This window comes from Crocodylus porosus, unplaced genomic scaffold (assembly GCF_001723895.1).
Source record: "Crocodylus porosus isolate Cpor-Errol unplaced genomic scaffold, CroPor_comp1, whole genome shotgun sequence".
NCBI lineage: Eukaryota > Metazoa > Chordata > Crocodylia > Crocodylidae > Crocodylus > Crocodylus porosus.
In genome coordinates, this window is record NW_017728906.1 from 80,483,140 (window position 1) to 80,490,589 (window position 7,450).

The window sequence follows — 7,450 nt, forward strand, 5'->3', positions numbered from 1 at the left end:
ACAAGAGTCCTAAGCTCCCTGTTAACAGTATGCCCATCATTATCTTCTATGTTTTGGATGCTTTAGGTTTCTTTGCTGTATTTAGAATTCTGATGTAAGAAACTCTTTCCAGTCAATTCAGAGGATCTTCCACAAGCATTTACTTTGAAATGAGCTGATCCTTCTTGTTAACTGGATTTCTGTGACTTGGTTCCATAACAGAAGATGCTTATGCTTTTAGTGACATTTTCTGTCACTATATACCCTTTTTCAAAAAGGCCGAGGCTGAATTGATTCAGTCTTTGCAGGTTAATCTAAGCTGCAGAGATTGAACTGATAAACAAATGAACACAAATTTACTTTTGATTCAGGAAATGCAGCCACATGCATGTGGTGGCTCAAGCCAGAAACCGAGGAACACTAGAGCATGTCTACCAGTCACTGACAAAGGGGAGGGAAAACAGAAGCCCTCCAAGACTTTTCCCCCTTCCCTGCTGGAGTGGAGGGGGCGTGGCCAGGCCTTAGCCCATGTTTTGCTGTGCTGGGGGGCAGGGGGAGGGGGAAGTTAGTGGCACTGAATTCATAAAAGCTTGAACAAGAATAGTTCTTTCTCTGAAAAACTATGAACTGGAGAACTATAAACATAACATGGACTGTTTGTTCAGTTCCTCTTCCTGCTCCCCCGGAGATCTCTAGGATTTGCAGTCCACAATCACAGCAGCAGGACTCTTCTGGTTTGCTCATCACTTCCTCTTCTTGCTGCCAGGTGACTCTGGGATTTGTAGTCTATAGTCGCAGCCAGCACTAAGTAAGCCGGCAGGGCAGGGCAGCTCTGTACTTGGGGGGAGAGGAGTTTAACTCTCCTCCCTGGCACCATACCCTACCTGGGGTTTGCTGGGGTGGGGGGGAGGATGGGCAGTGAGCCGGCCAGTGAGACAGCCCTCACTGCTCCAGCTAGGGAGCAGAAGGGCAGGGTCTGCCCTGCTCTCTGGCAGACAGCACACACAGCCCAAGACTGCAAAGCATGCTGGGATGCTAGGGGACTGTGATTTAACTTGAATCAGGAAGGGGTCTGGGAAAGAAGTTTCATAAACTGGCTTGATCGCAATCAGTTAAGTCTGATACTACATTGAACCAGGTTTATGTTAAACCAGTTTCAGCCATTTTGAAATTGTTTATGTGCACTGAACGTCTGTTCTGTTACAGGTTTAAACCAGTTTCTGATCATTTAAACTTCTGTCCTTAGCCTTTATCTCTTCTAGCAGTCCTTTTAATTCTTCTGTCTACAACTTTGTATTTGCCTTGACATTTGCTTATTTATTCACTTATCTCAGCATCCATGAGTTCTTTTTTGCTTTGTATTTTTTCCATGGCTGCATAACTTGTATCACTAATCTGTTGTTCTCTTTTACACATTGTGGCTGTTAGAACAGTCTTCCCACTTCCTAAATAGCACTCACTCATGTTTTTTGACAGAGTAATGACAGATTAGCTGTCTTCAGTTCATCCCATCAGGACAACTGCTTCTATCTATTCTTCAGGTTAGGCTGAAAAATACTTTCTGTATTTGGGTCTTTTAATTAGGACCCGCTGATGCTCACTTGTTATTTAATTTCCATCATCCTCTTTAACTTGATCTTCAGTTTAACAATACAACAACTATAGTCCTGTATGTGAACATACATCTCCTGATGGGCATTGAAACTTTTTTGAAATGAAGAAGTGAGCTATCTGTTTCTTTATAGTGCCATCTGGAGAGTTCCTAGTCATTTTATATATTTCTTTATGAGGGAATATTGCCTCATCTGTAACTAGGTTGTTTCCATGCTAAAATTCTGCTATTGGTTTACTATTTTGGTTCATGCCCAAATTTCTTGTCATACTTGCTCATGAGTTTATCCAAACTATCATCATTATTTTCAGCCTTTATGTTTAAAGTACCTATTCATTAGGTCATGTTCTGAGACTTGGTTAGTATAACTTGTAACAAATCATAACAAGCCTTTTTTCTCATCTGCACAACATTGTATGACTGTTAATTTGAAGAATCTGTTTTGAAAATGAGCTCTAATAATCTTTTAATTGACTGGTTCCCACTCAGTGCTTGTTCTGCTCCATTTGACATTAGGAGGACTATGATATTTTTGTATCTGCTATGCACCATGCTGATGACCTTATTTGTTTCTCTAAATTGAAATTTGTTAGGACTCATCCACTTATGCTTAGTGATTCCAAGTATATCAAGAGGGCATCTTTCCACTTTTATAATTGTTTGAGGATTTTATGAGTGTCGTACATCATTCTCACATAATAAAAGCCAATTTTCGTAAGTATGTTACCCTGAACAAAGGACTTTTCAGAATCTGGACTTCTTTGTGGGTCTGGCCAGTAGTCATCCTATTTGTTGGATGAGGCTGATCCCTTGTTCAGACCAGCTGCATGTCAGTATGTCTCTTGGTGTCCATTTCTGTTGTGAGTTGTCTTTTGCATGACAGACGTCATGCACAATCTTAGGTATCTGGCTCCTTATTCCTTATTCAGAGCTGGTCTCACATGGACACCCATTTGTCACCTGAGGGATGTGCTTGGTAACTTCTGAGAATTCCTGATGAAATATACAAGCTGACCTTATTTTAAACCATAAAGAAGCTGTCTGTTTAGGCAAAATGGAATAAAATATATTTCCAATATCATAATACATATGATAAATCATCACAATACATTTAAAATATTTAATTACAGATAAAGTTACAAAGAATAAGTACTTTCTTTTCTACTCTCAGGATTGCAGACAAATACTGTACTAAATTGCATCCTATGTAAATTCACTGACTTACCCCACTGCTTGCAAAATGTTTTTATAGGACATAACTATGGAATTCAGCTGAAAATCCTGAATGGTATAGTAAACCCCTTTGGCCCAAATGGGTAGCCAAAAATATTACAGCCCTGCAAGTTTTTCCAGTTAGGTGGAGAAACTGATGGAGTCAGGTCCTCAGGCAATTTTGCTGATTTACAAAAATCTAGAAAGTTTTATATTCTTGAACACAAACAACAAAAGTTCCCATCTCCCAGCCATCACCTCACAAAAGCTTTTCCTTGGGATCACACTGCCATGCCAGATGGCGCTATCGCTTCTTTTTCTGACTTTTGACGTTTCTGACATTTCCTCTGTTTGTCCACCTGAGCCACCTCTCTTTCTCACATGTGTACGCACAGATCTGACTCAAAATAATTCTCAGCAAAGCCTTTCCATCAATATGGATTGAAGTTCCTGAAGAAATTACATTAACCTTTCTTTGGGTCAGAGGCAGAGCTATCTGCCTGTATTTTAGAACTGAAGATTGGTAACACTTCAGGTAGCTGTTTCTGTAGAGCTTAATGTCTTTTAGCAGCTATAAAGAAAAATAGTTACTCCCAACAGTTTCTTTCATTTGCAATTTTCAATGTATTGCTAAACTCAAATTAATCTCAGCTACTGTATTTGCCCTTGGTTGTAATTGCTTAATACCCCAATCATATTTGTCTCCCATTCTAAGCCTAGAAATGATATATTCTTTAATACTACAGCTCTGACTAGGCACTGTAATTCTATTGTTCAGCCAAATAAAAAGAAAAATGCTTTACTGTACAATACAGCGTTGTCACAACTTTGTATGACACATGTCTCCACATCAATCAACACAGCATTTTTCACTCCAGCATAGTATCTGAACTGGTGCAGATTTGTGATTGCCTGCATGTACAGGAGATACTAAAATTGGCATATGATCATGGGGTGTAAAATGTATGCAAATCCATGGGGGCTTCCCTCCTGGGCAATAAAAAAGATCCTTTCAAAGAGAAGCACATGGAAAAAGCAACAAAGAAAACTGAGGTCAGGAAGTAGGAGACAACAGCTGGGGATGACAAAGAGGAGGCAACCATTTGTTATTCTTATGCATTCGTGTTCTTTATTTGAAGTTCAATGCAATTAAGTTTATACATCTGCATTTTTAAATACAGACTGCAGTCTTTCCTTTCTTTTCATTAACTTGACCCTTGGCCATTCAAGTACTGTACATGGCAGTTGGTGGTATTTATATCCTCTTGACACTAGTTGTGCAGTGGTGGAAATAACTGTCCCAAGTGTAAGAGTAAATTGGGTCTGCAGGACTTAATTCTGCATGAGACTGAGGGCATGCATTGTTAGGTGGTTTCAGTAGGAATTGTGAATGCTTAGCAACATCTTTGAATAGCTAGCTCTTTTGTTTTATTTTATCAAATTTCTTTTTAGTTCCAGAAGCTCTCTCAATGTCCTGATTTCTACTACTCAGTGGTATTGTCTGAAACGGTCACCATAAAATTTGAGGGCAGATTATCAGCTGATGTAAATGCCATAGTTTTCCTGAAGGCAATTGAGCAGTGACAATTTACACCAATTGATGATTTTCCCCCTTGTACTTTTTCTCCTTTGTAAACAGCTAGATGTTTTCTGCTAAAACACATAGCCCAAAACACAGTGCTGTGGTAGGATAGAGGGAGCCTAATGAACCCAGCTCTTAGTATTAGGCAAAATGAATGTGCTAGCAGAAATGAATCCGTCTACCATTTGACACGCATTAAATAATATGCATCAGAGTGTAATGAAGTCTTTTGATACCTAAATTCTGAAGGCCAGATAATCTATTATTCAGTGGATTAAAGACCTCTGTAAAAAGGAAGCTTAGAAGCCCAGCTCTATCTGTAAAACAAAAAAGCCATGAATAAGTGTGAATATTGAAATGGTATTTGTATAGTTTGGAAAGCCTAATGGACAATAATCTTAATATGATATTTTCTTCTGATGGTGGGGAGGGAATGAGTCATTTAGGAATATGCCCTGTCCATACAGTACTTTCTGTATCTTGTATTGCTAAAGTCTTAGTACAATGTTTTATCCTGGAAAGCTAAAGCAGTTACTTACTGAACAAATCAGATTATCCTAATGACTAGGGACAGAAGAACCTAAGAATTACAAAGAAAGAACATTTAATCAGGTAGTTTGCAAAGACTAGAAACAGTTATTAAAGACCAAAATCTATTCCTCTACAAAGGGCAGAATGGAAGAGGAACACATGCATCTGTACTAGCATAAACTGATATATAATAAAATTGTTTGATATATAATAAAATTGTTTGAGAAGGTTGGGAAACTTTATCTGGAGTAGGAGGCAGACCTCACTTAGCGAAGGAGGCAAAAACAGAATATAAATTAATGTAATAGGCAGTGCAATGAGAATACTGATTAGCATTTGTAAAGGTCAGGCTTGGTTCCCATAGAGCGCTGAAAGAACTGTCCCTCAGCCTAATCCACAGACAGGTAAGAAAAGACTGGGCCCATGGCAACTCAGTTGACCTTTTGGAAATATGTTATTGAAGGAAAAATGCATACATCTGAATACAAGCTCCAAGCAAAGAAATGCCAGCTTCAATCAAAAGACTCCCCGTGGAATGCCATTTTGCTAAGGACCCATCTATAATACAGTTCTAGCTCCCAAAATATACTTCTCTGATGACGTTAGAGATTTCCATCTTCTCCTGAGCTTTTGCTGTTGCTTGTGGCAAGATCCTGACCTCAGTTGGAATACGATTCCCTGAAACAGCCCTAGGACTGAGCTGTTTGTATCACAAACAAATTAATGCAATATGGCACCCCTAAGTCTCCAGAGGCCTAAATTCAGCCTCTTCTCTAGCTCCCTTCATTAATTGACCCTCATTAGGCTGCTTGAAATATGGCAGATGGATTACGTGTCTTACTCTGGCAGCAGGGATATGAGTTTGAGATTCACTCAGGAATTATGCTGGAGGCTGTTCCCCATTAACTCAGCTCTAAGTAGGACCCTAGTGATTTGGACTCAGGGTCAAAGGTGGTTGGACATGGTGTTAGTCACATAATTTCCTTGCATTTTGTTAGTTACAGAAGCTGCCCTGCTTTAACCACATTAGCCCTATGGGCTGCTGTACTTAGGCCGACCTTTGACTTTTTATGAGTCTGTTTGAAATATTACATACCTTCTTCTTAGATGATATTGCTTCTTCCTCTTCTCACAGGTTTTTAAGTTTTCATTTTACTTAATGTGAAATTGGCATCTGCCAAACACCCCTATACCCTCATCTTTGTTTTTCTTCAGGTGATGTGCAAAGAGGGAAAATACACATTTGTTCCCCTTAACTGAGATTTATATAGAAAGCCTGAGAAGTATTATTTTGATTTGGTTTTGGAGGTTTTTTTTAACTGTACGGGCATGTGTAGGGCTGTAGTTGAAGTATTTTTTATATATAGGACCTAAGTGTTTTCTACTTTAGAAGGAACATCACACAAGGATCCTGGTTTTCTCTGATATAAAAAAATCCCCAATTTTTGGTTAAAAAAACTAACCCCAAATCCACATTTTTCCATTTTTTTAAAATATATATATTTAGTACTGGTAAATTTTATTCTGTTTTTCATGCTGCTTTTTACATGATTGTCTAAATCTTCCTGTAAATCAATCCTCTTGTAAATTGGCAATATTGTCTAAGTGTCATCCACAAATTTTCCAAGGACACTCCTAACTCCAGTATCAAGGTTGATTAAAAAAATAATAAACAGGCTCAGTCCTAAGACTGTGCCCTAAAACTCAGTCCTAAGACTTGGTCCATCCTTGATCCCTTGTTTCCTTTTACAACCAGGTCACAAAGTCCTTGGATGTGGGCATTGAGGTGGATGTCATCTACCTGGACTTCAAAAAGGCCTTTGATGCTGTTTCTCACCCCATGCTCATTATACAACTAGGTGACCGTGGCACTGATGCCTACACAGTCCGATGGGTGGCAAATTGGCTCGATGGTCGCATCCAGAGAGTGGTAGTGGACAGGTCATTTTTGACCTGGAAGGATGTGGGTAGTGGGGTTCCGCAGGGCTTGGTCCTCGGGCCTGTGCTATTCAACATCTTTATCAGCGACTTGGAAGTGGGCGTGGAAAGCATGCTGTCCAAATTTGTTGATGACACAAAGATGTGGGGCAAGGTGGGCACACTGGAGGGGAGGGACAGAATCCAACTAGATCTAGACAGGTTACAGAGGTGGGTGGATAAGAATAGGATGGAATTCAACGCAGACAAGTGCAGAGTACTGCACCTAGGGAAAAGGAACCAGTAACACACTGATAGGTTGGGTGTCACGGAGTCACGGAAGTGCCCCGTGACTGTGAGGGTGATTGGCAGAGCTGCCAATCACCCAGGCAGCTCAGGTGCTGGCTACCAGGGCGACCAGGCGGGTCACATGGCCAGAAGGGGGCAGGGCCAGGCCTTTATAAACAGCTTAGCCGGAGCCTGACTCACAGTTCCCTTCTGGCTGTCGCAGGAGCAGGAGCTCTGCGGCTGAGCTGAGTGGCCTGAGTTAGTGGTCGCAGCCTTACCACACTAACCGGCTGCGATGATGCGGGGAACAAGATCGCCCTGAAGGGAGG